The following is a 10,773-nucleotide window of genomic DNA, read 5'->3' as shown; positions in this document are numbered from 1 at the left end:
TTCTCCACAACCTCGCCAGCATTTGTTGCTTGCTGTTCTGTTAAATTTTGCTATTTTGACTGGGGTGAGATGATATCTCATAGTTGTTTTAATTAACATCTCTCTTAGGGCTAGGGATTTTGAGCATTTCTTCATGTGCTTGTTAGCCATCTGAATGTCGTCTTCGGTGAAGTGCCTTGAACTCCTGACTTTTTTGGTTAGAAGTTTAGTGCTTAAGCATTACGGCATTCCTACATATTAATTCACCTATTACTGACCACAGCAAACTTTGCATGTATTAAGTGCTAGAAAATTGGATGTTGAACAACAGTTTAAAGTAGGTATTATTATTAAAGATCATTTACAAATGAGCAAATGGGGCATATAATAGATTAATGTCAAAATGTACGGGAAATAGGTGATACATTTGGGGTTTTTTGCCAAGAGATTCAGCTGAAGAGCTCATGATAGTATTTCACAGTAAAAGCATTTATATAGTAGCTTTCTGTGTGAGCCTCACATCACTAATGCTTAAAGTGCTTATTAGCACTATAGATTTGGGGCTCTTGTCACATGAGTTCTGATTTACTGGGAGCCTAGATTGTGACATGAAAAAATATATATATTAATAATTGACTTTAAGGAGTTTATAATAATCCAGTCAATTACTTGCTATGCATCTGAAAGCTGGACAATGAATAAGGATGACAGAAGAAAAATCAATGTCTTTGAGTTGTGGTGTTGGAGAAGAGGATTGAGGATACCATGGACTATCAACAGAACGAACAAATCTGTCCTGAGGAGGATGAAACCAGGTTACTCCTTTAAGGCGAGGATTTTAAAACTCCATCTCATATACTTTGGACATGCTGCCGGGAGGGAGTGCTCCTTGGATAAGAACATCATGCTTTGAAAGGTGGAGTTCACAGCACAAGAAAGGAAGACTCTGGATGAGATAGATTGCCATAGTAACTGTGGCAATGGGGTCAGATGAGTCAGAGATGGTGAGATTGACTCAAGATAGGACAGAGTACAGAGCCAGTGATCATAGAGTCACTATGAGTCGTAGTTGACTTAATGTCACATGACAACAGCAACTATAAGACCAGCATTTGGAAATCACTTGCTAAGGACACTGGATCAGACAGATTTTAACCCTGGCCACTATGCTTGTGATTGAGTCAATTGCATTAACTTTCGGATTTTAGATTTTCTCATTTGTAAAATGTTGATTACTAGGAAGTTTTTGTAAAGGGTGGTGCAGCAATTGAAATAAATACTTGGCACAGTGCCTTGCAAGTAGCTATACAAACTATTGTCTTTGCATTAATTTCCACTCCTAATGACTCCATGTGTGTCAGAAAAGAACTGTGATTTATTAGATTTACAATGGTTGATTTTTCTAAAGTAGATTTACCAGGCCATCCTGTTGAGGCACTTCTTCGGGAACTTGAACTTTCAATCTTTAGGTCAGCAGCCTAATGCAATAACCATTTATGTTACCCAGGGACCTTATAAGTCACGGTTCATCAATGAACATAGACATAGCTATCATCTTCTTTGCTATTATATTAAAATTGTTATTGTGATTATTATTACCATTATAAAAGCCAACTATTTATTATCTCTAAGTCTTCTGCAGGGCAGGATTTCTATGAGCGTGACAGGACCCAGCTTGGCTCCTGGAAAGCAGTCTGGAAAACTCCAATCGAAGTAGAAATAACAGAGGCGGCTAAGGCTTGTTTGCTTACATCCTGTGCAGCAGGCGGCCAGCACAACCTCAGCATTATCAATATGGATTTTGAAATCACCCACGGCTAATAGCCCAAATTAATAGCCTCGAGGTGACTCCAGAGCAATTGAGAAAGAAAATCCATAACTTCACTAAAGACGCCAGTGGCTGTTCAGGGAGGGAGGTCTATATTAATTAAGAACTGTGAGTACTGTAAAAAGAAGTTCACTTAGGAAAGGAAGAAGTGGTTAAAATAACCAAAAGCGAGAATCCTGAAAGGCTCTCTGGGTTACGAATTAGTGGGAACTACCTCTGGAGAGGCTGGCCAGAGACTGTCACGCCTCAAACCTGCAGTGCCCCCAAGGCGTCAGGCACTCTAGCTTACCAGTGCTCCCGGCAGCCTCGGGGGCCCATCTATAACATCAGCTATAAAGTTTAAGGACATTCAGGTTTGAATTGTACATAAAACTCTGTGGTTCCTTTTTGTCCTGCAGCAAAATCACTCAGTTCCAGTGGCCTCCTTTCTGCAGGTCCCTCCTGGGTAGTTGGCAAGGCAAGAGACTCCATGTGAAGATAACTCCAGCCCAAAAAGAGGGCTAAGTTTGCTAAGACAATGGTCATTATCTCGCAGCAACCCATCTCATGTGCTTGCACAGGGGAAGATTGGTGCTTTACATTGCTTGCAATTCTTGGGGAGGAAATACCAGACATTTGGGGAAAGCTGGAGTGTGCCCGCGGCATGTAGTCACAAGGCACCTGAAGATGAGCCTTTGAATTGCAAAAAACACAAAGGAGGGGGAGTCGTTACAAGCAGATGGGAACAGTTGTTAGTGTTTTGAATGTAGAATGTGAGAAGTATGAATGTAGGAAAATTGGAACTTGTTAAGGAAGAAATGCTGTTGTTGTTGCTGTTTTGTACTGTAGAGTCAGATTCGACCCATAGCTGATACTCCAGCAGGTTTTTAGAGGCAGTTAATCACGCAGGAGGAGATTGCCCATCCTTCTCCCATGGAGCAGCTCATGGCCTGGAACCTCGTGCCTTTGGGATTGCAGCACAGTAGTTTGGAACCAGGTGGCTTGGAGGGGAGAGCCAGCTCTGTCATTTCCTACTTGTATTAGCATAAATCACATAACCTTTCCATGTTTCCCATTTGTAAGGTAAGTCTAATGCCACCTACTGTACAGAGATAGTTTAGATCTGTCTACTCCACACCTTCTCTTAGATATCTCTCAGACATCTCAAACTTAACGCATTTTTAGCTAGGCTCCTGTCACGCCATTCCTAAAACATCCTATGATAACTTTCCTCATCAATCGTCTCAGGGCAATAATCATGGAATCATCTTTTTTCAAATATATACTCTAAATATTTTAGTTTATAAATATTACTCCATCAGAACTGAGCCTTTTGCCTTGATAAAACAGTCCAATCCTTTGATATGCTTTATAATAGACAGTAAATTGTTTGTGGAAAGAACTGGAGTTAGTGAACCATTTATCAAGAAGAAAGAACTGAAAAAAAACCCCAAACAAACAAACAAACAAACAAACAACTTTCAGCCTCAAGTTGTAATACTGAAGGATTCTATGGACAAAATTTTAAATGATGTAGGAACTATCAAAAAAGAGGAAAGAAAGAAACAGAGTCACTGAACCAAAATAATTGATTAACACTGAACAATTTCAGGAAATAGCATATGGTTCAGAACAAATGGTACTGAAGAAGTCTGAGCTGCAGTAAAGGCCCTGGCAAGAAAATTAGACCCCAGGGGTTGTTGGAATGATAATTGACTTGTTTGAGCAAACACATGTAGTCCTGGATCTTCCCACTAGACTACACTAAGAAATTTAGAAGTTACCTAGTCAAGTGACCAGAAGAGATCCTTATTTGGTGGTCCAGCAGAATGGGGAAATGATCAAATAATTTTATCAATATCATATGCAGTAAAATATTGCTGAAGATTATTAAAAACTGGCCAGAACAATACATTAACTAGGAAGTGCCAGAATTTCAAGCTGGATTAAGAAGAGGCCAATGGAGCAAAGGATATCATAGCTGGGGTCAGATGGATCTGAAAACAGAGAATACCAGAAAGATGTTTAATGTTTATTTATTGATGCCCCAAAGGTATTTGTGTATATCATAATGCATTATGGATGCCATTGAGAATGGGAATCCCAGAACACCCAATTGTGCTCATACAAAACCTACACCTAAACCTAGAAACTGTTGTGAAATAGAACAAGGGAATATTTCTTGGTTTAAAATCAGGAAAGGAGTACATCAGGATTGTATCCTTTCTCCATAACTATTCAATCTGAATCCTGATCAAATAATTCAAGAAGATGGAACATTTGACAAAGAATGTGACATCAGGTTGGAGGGAGAATCAACAACATGCATTATGCAGATGACAAAATCTTGAAAGGGAGAAGACCTGAAGCATGTGGTATAGAAGATTAAAAAAGTCTACAGTGTTCAGTGTGGGCTACATCTAACATAAACAAACCAAGAATTCGCAGCACCGGGCCAATAGGCATCATCATGAGAGATGGAGAAAAGACTGAAGTTGTCAATATGCTGATCAACGCCCACGTAGCAGCAGTCAAGAAATCAAAAGATATGTTGCATTGGGAAATGTACAAAGACCTATCCAAAGTTCTAAAGAGTAATGATGTAAGTTTGAAAACTAAGGTACACCAGATCCAAGCTATGGTATTTTAAATTACTTTCTATGCATAGAGAGAGATCAGTTGGCCCAGTGGACAGAAAGCGATGCTACCAAGCCAAAGGTGGATGATTTTTAATCCGCAGCCCTCGGGCCTGTCTTTCATTGTTTTTGTTCAGACATTCCTCTAGGTTGTATAGCGCTGGTGTGTCTGCTAGCCATACAGCGGTAACTTGGGGTTGTTGTGAGGCTGAACACTGTGATACTGATGTGTCAAATGCGTTAATGGTTGGTTACCCAATGCAGACAGACAGTGGGGTGGATCTCCTAGATTGAACAAGCGTGGAAGGAGGAGTGGCATCCACGTCCACAATAGCTTGCCTCTGGAACCCCTATGAACCTGGAGAGAGGATGAAAGGCACCCAAGCATCGAGTACTCTCCTTCATATGGTCGCTATTAGTCTCCTGAGACTCTTAACAACAACAACATGCACTTAACAACAACAACATGCATATGGAAGTTGAATAAAGAAGTCTGAAGGCGAATTGATATCTTTAAATTGTGGCGTTGGCAAGGAGTATTGAAAACCCTGGACGACCAAGACAACAAAAATTCTCCCATGGAGGAAGTACAACTAGAGTTCTTTAGAGACAAGGATGAGGAAACTGTCTTCCACTTTGGGCATGTTGTCAGGAGGAGTTTGTCACTGTGAAAAAAGTTTCCATGCTAAGAAAGGTAGAGAGGGTCAGGGAAAGAGGTTTATCCTTAGGAAGAGAAAATGACGCAAGAAGTACAGTAACGTGCTTGTATGTTGTGAGATTGGGAGGATGAAGAGGATAAAGGAAGGTTCTGACTTGATAACACATGACAACAGCATAATATTCATACATAATTTGTTCCATAATTTAAAAATTCTAGTTAGTTTTTGGGAAGAGACTAATTTTAGATTTCCTTTTATTCCACTTACTCTCTTGTTGCATGCAGGCAATTCAATTCAATTCAACTCATGTCAACTGTAAAGGGTAAATTAGAGACGCTCTGTTGGGTTTCCTTGGAGTAGATTATGAAGTCTTTTCTCCCAGGAGATGGCGGGTGGATTCAAACCATTGACGTTTTCATTAGCAAGAGAGTACTTGATCATGGCAGGGAACAATTGCATTTGAATCTCACCTCTTCAGCCATTATTTCCCATTGTGTCTTTTCCTCTGCATTACCACTCCTCAGTAGAGGAGATAAATGCATTTTTCTTCCTTCTATACATTTTGATTCTTCGTTTCTTCTAATTGTTATTTGTCTGGTCACTGAGCCTCCTTATCTATTCAGATCATAGTATCCTTACATCACCATTTTCTGTAAATTTTCCCGTAAAATGTCTCATATTATTTAAAGGTATAAAGGGTTCAGTGATGTAGCTTGCAGAAGAATCTCTGTGGAAGAAAATGGCCTTTTAAATCAAGAAAGATACCGGTTTGCTTAAATAACCTTGTCACACCAGCAACACTGCCCTTAGGTAGGAGTTTTAACTGTTTATATTACACAGTTTGACAATCACAAAATGGGCGTGTAAAATGGATTCCCTGCGCAGAGCCCCTGAGATCCAGAAGGATTTAAAGATGTTCCCTTATTTATTTATCTATGTCTGCAGCTTAATAAGATTATGATTCCTTTTCACCTTTCATTTTATCACTGTCTGTAATAAAGGGATGTGTTAATTTAATTCATAAATACAAATACGATGGTTTTATCCTGTGGCTACGAACAGTGCTAGAAAGTAAAGAATCCAAATGACAAACCAGTGTAGTCATTTGGCATAATTACCGAAATGAAATATTACTTTGAATTAGTCATGGCAGGAATACATGGATCAGAAACTTCCAGTTAAATCAACTAAATGGACAGGAACAAAGAGAAGGAGGAAATTCAACATGAGAAGGTGCAAAGTCTCTAGCCACTAATCCATGCGGTTGGGGAAAATAAATGCAAGCTGGAAGATACTGGAAAAATCTGCCCTGGGATAAGATGCCCTTATTTCTTCCAGAAAGCTCGCCAAGATGAGGAACTTGCCACAGTTTAATTAAAGTCTGCAGCTGGTGTGAAAGCAAAGAAGAGAAAGAAATTAGGGCAGACAAAAACTAATGAAAGTCTAGGATCTCGTTTTAAACTTTTCTGTCTATTATGAAAGAAATCTGACTTGTCAGACGTGTCCCCATCCACCGTGACAAAGCCCTCAGGGAAGGAACATTCTGGACTGGAACTAAAGACCTGTGGTCAGGTCTCTCTCGACCAGACTGTCACCATTTTTTCTCAGTGAGAACTCATCAAAATCTGTTGTTTGTTTTTAAAGCCAACTGGCAAAAGAGGGCAGCAAAAATTGAACAATTACAAGTTGAGCTACTTGAAAGTCCCTCAAAATTCTGAAGGATTACGCCCTAGGGAACAGAACTGAATTTAGTAATCGGCTCTGGATTCTCATTCAGGCTTTGCTACCTAATCATTAAGAACAATGAAATAGCTAATACAGCACTTCTGAAGCACCAGGCACAAGGCACTCATTTCATTCTCACAACAGCGTCACGAGATTTGATAACGTTACTTTATAAACAAGCAAATTAAGGTATGGAAAATGAAGTAACTTCCCAAGCCCACAGCTAGCAAGATCAGAACTGGGATTTGAACCCAGGTAGCAGCCTTCCAGAGTTTGTGTTCATACACAGAACTCAATTAACTTCTTAGTGAAATCTTCTCTGAGCTTTTGTTTTATTGTATTCTTGTGAAAAGGCTATTGCTGCTGTTTACTGTTGAGTCAGAACTGACTCATAGTTGACTCTAAATCTCACAGGAGGGAATTGTCCATATTTTCCCCTGAGTAGGTAGTGGATTTGAACTACATGCCTTCTGGTTGGTAGTGCAACTCTTTTCCAGCACAATTCCTTACTAAGCCACTGCCCAAAAGGCTATAGCAGTAAGTAGGATGTGTTTTTGAGGGGAGGATCAAATGAGATAATGAATATAAAGATTCTAGCACGTGGCCAGGAGAGATGGATCCTTAGAGAAGGACATGATGCTCCGAAGGGTGGAGGGACAGCGCAGGAGAGTAAGATCCCGGATGAGTTGGATTGATACAGTAACAGGGGCAATGGGGTTTGGTGTGTTGGAATTAGTGAGACCGGCTCAGGACAGGTCAGGTTTCAGAGCTGTTGTACACAGGGTCACTATGGGTTGCAGGCTTCTTGATAGCTCATAAAACACCAACAGCACACTACCTTATAAGTGGTGGTGTTCGATGCTGTCAAGTTGGGACTGATTCACAGCTGACCACTCAGTGGGTTTTCAGAGGCTGTAAATCTCATGGGAAGTGATTGCTCTACTTTCTTCTTCAGAGCAGCTGGTGGATTTGAACAATCTAGGCTTGGCAGGGCAACTTCTTACCACGCAACCACCCAAGAGCCCAATATAATTTAGCTCTCTCCTTTGTCTTACAATTGCTTTCATTTGCCATGTGATTAGTTTGTGAGAAGCGTTGACCCCAAGGAGTCTTTGGCTCAGAAGGGGCTTTTTCTGAGCAGGCAGGAAGATGTGTGTGTTTGGACCTTAGCAATTGAGGCATCGGTAATTCATGCACATCACTTCCACTCTGAGACACATGTAACCTGCACTTGAAAACAAACAAACAAATAGAACCCCAGGAAAGAAAACCTTCACATTCATCCAACTTTCATTCCTTCCACTTGCTCCCTTTCCTGGAGACGGATGAGAAGTATCTCTATAATTTAAGCCTAATGACAATTAAAGTGCAAAGTCATTACCCACTTTTATTGAATTGTCTCCTGTTTTATGGGCTAATTGATAGAATGACACATTGCTACAGAAAGTCCTATGCTCATCTCCAGCCAGCCCTGGCTGGCCTCATTTTGTGTAGGTTTGGCTTTCTTTGCTTATAGAAACACTGGATCTGGATTTAGAAATATTAATATATAAAGCATTTAGGGGCAGGTCACATACACACGGGCTAACCTTAAGCAAATGTCCAAGCCTCATTCTAACTGACTCCACTCACATGTAAAATTTAAGTAACAGTTTCTACAACTATTCCTACATAACTGAGATTTAAATGTGGTGATTTACATAAAAGCTGTTTGAAACAAGCAATAATACATAAATTAAAAAATGTAGAAATAGATGTTATTTTATGACGGGTTTATGTTTATACTTTTAAAAGAAGAATATACTACTTGGTGTTGATTTCCCTTTATGCTTTAATTCAAAATCTAGATTTCAAGGAAAAGTAGACGAGCATCTGACAATCTTTCAAGAATTACCTTCATGGGCTTATTCTGGCTTCTCTCTGAAAGACAAAACTCCACTAAGTGACCTCGTACAGCCCGAATCCACCAGTTGATCCAAGACAGAAAGATGAACAGTCTGCTCTCATTACCATTTATACTCTTGGAAACTCAGTTATTACTGGAAGAAATGACTCGACACAGTGACGTGTTTATCTTCTCATCTATAGATTCCTTTGCGATTATTCACAGTTACTTTTTCATTTTCCACTGCTATTCCTTTGAGTCAAAACTTAATTGCTCTGTCCTTGGGTTCTCCTTTTCCTTAATGGATTTTCACTGTCTAAAGAAAACTCCAAATCCCTTAGTAGCCTGGACCTACAGATTTCTATGACCGGCACAGACAGTTCTTTCAATGTCCAACTTAGGTACAAATAACCCCTGAAAAGCTTATTATATTAAACATTAGAGGTACGTACAGTGGTTTAGAATAGCGCATGGTGCATTCTTCTGTGGTGTTTATCAGAACATTGTTGTTGCTGGGTACTGTAGCGTCAGAACAGACCCAAAGCTGACCCTCCGGAGGGTTTCCAGAGCAGTAATTGCACAGAGCAGAGTGCCTATCCTCCTCCCACAGAGCAGCTGGAGATCAAAATGGAAAAAGATTCATAATGACTGAAAAAGAGGAGGAAATCCTTGAGTTTGATACTTGTTCCAAGATGACATCAGGAGGATAGTATTTATATAGAAGAATGTTTTAAAAAAAACAAGTTCAGAACATGTTGTTGTTGTTATTATGTGCCGGCAAGTTGCCTGCGACCTAATGTACAGCTGCTCTAAAGTCTGCTCTGTCCTAAGCCAGTCTCACTGACTCCGACACACCAACCCGCATTGCCCCCGTCACTGTATCAATCCATCCTATTTGGGATCATCTTCTCCTGTACTGTCCCTCCAACTTCCGATTACTGTGCTATTATGTTGAAGTGTTTTTAGAAAGGCACTCTAGATACTGTGTATTGTTGTTACGTTCCATTGAGTTGCCTGAGACTCATAGTGACTCTAAGTAGGACAGCCCTGAACCCTGCTCTATCCAGTGCCAATCTTATTGTCTCTGACACACCTACCCCCATAACCCTAGTCACTGAATCAATCCACCTCATAGAGGGTCTTCCTCTCTTTTGCTGTCCCTCCATGCTCACAAACATGATGCCCCCTTCCAAGGTCTAGTCCCTCCTTGCAACATGTCCAGGTTATGTCCAACGAAGCTTCAGAATCCTTGCCTCCAAGGAGCTGCCTTGTGTCACCCTCTCTAGGACGAACCTGTATACTATAGTATATTCTCTCTATCTCTCTCTGTGTACTTATGTATGTGTGTGTGTGTGTGTGTATACTCATAGTATCTTCAATATATACTATTACACACACACATATACATACTTTGAGTTGTCTACGATTCAATGGCACTTAACAACAACAACAGAGAGAGAGCTCAGTTGGCCTAGTGGATAGAATGTGATGCTACCACACCCAAAATGGGAGCCAAAAGTCCCTCAGGACTGGTTTTAATTGGTTTTGGTCAAACATTCTTCTAAGTGGTATAGCACTGGTCTGTTGATTTGCTATACAGAGGTAACTTGCTGTTGCTGTGATGCTAAACACTGTGACACTGATGTGTCAAATGAGATGATGGTTACCCATGTTGTACAGTATTTGGTGGAGCTCCCCGATTAAAACAAGCTTGGAAGCAGGAGTGGCACCCTCTTCCAAAATAGCTTGCATCCAGAAACTCTATGAACTTGGAGAAACAATGAAAGTTAAACAAGCGTTCAGGTATTTCATTCACAGGGTCGCTATGAGTGATCTTCGACTTGACGGCACTTAACAACAACAATAATATATATAGTATAGAGGCTGGGCTCTATGAGGAGAAGTGTAGCATCATGATTGGTGGAAGATCTATTAACAATCTGCGTTATGCAGATGACACAACCCTGCTTGCTGAAACTGAGGAGGACCTGAAATGCTTGCTGCAGAGGGTCAAGGACTGCATGCAGCCTTCAGTATGGATTGAAGCTCAATGTTAAGAAGACAAAGATTCTCACCACTGGA

Source organism: Elephantulus edwardii, unplaced genomic scaffold, assembly GCF_000299155.1.
Source record: "Elephantulus edwardii isolate Elephantulus edwardi_28Jun2011 unplaced genomic scaffold, EleEdw1.0 scaffold00006, whole genome shotgun sequence".
Taxonomy (NCBI): Eukaryota; Metazoa; Chordata; class Mammalia; order Macroscelidea; family Macroscelididae; genus Elephantulus; species Elephantulus edwardii.
The sequence above is the reverse complement of the archived record's forward strand: the minus strand, read 5'-3'. Positions refer to the sequence as shown.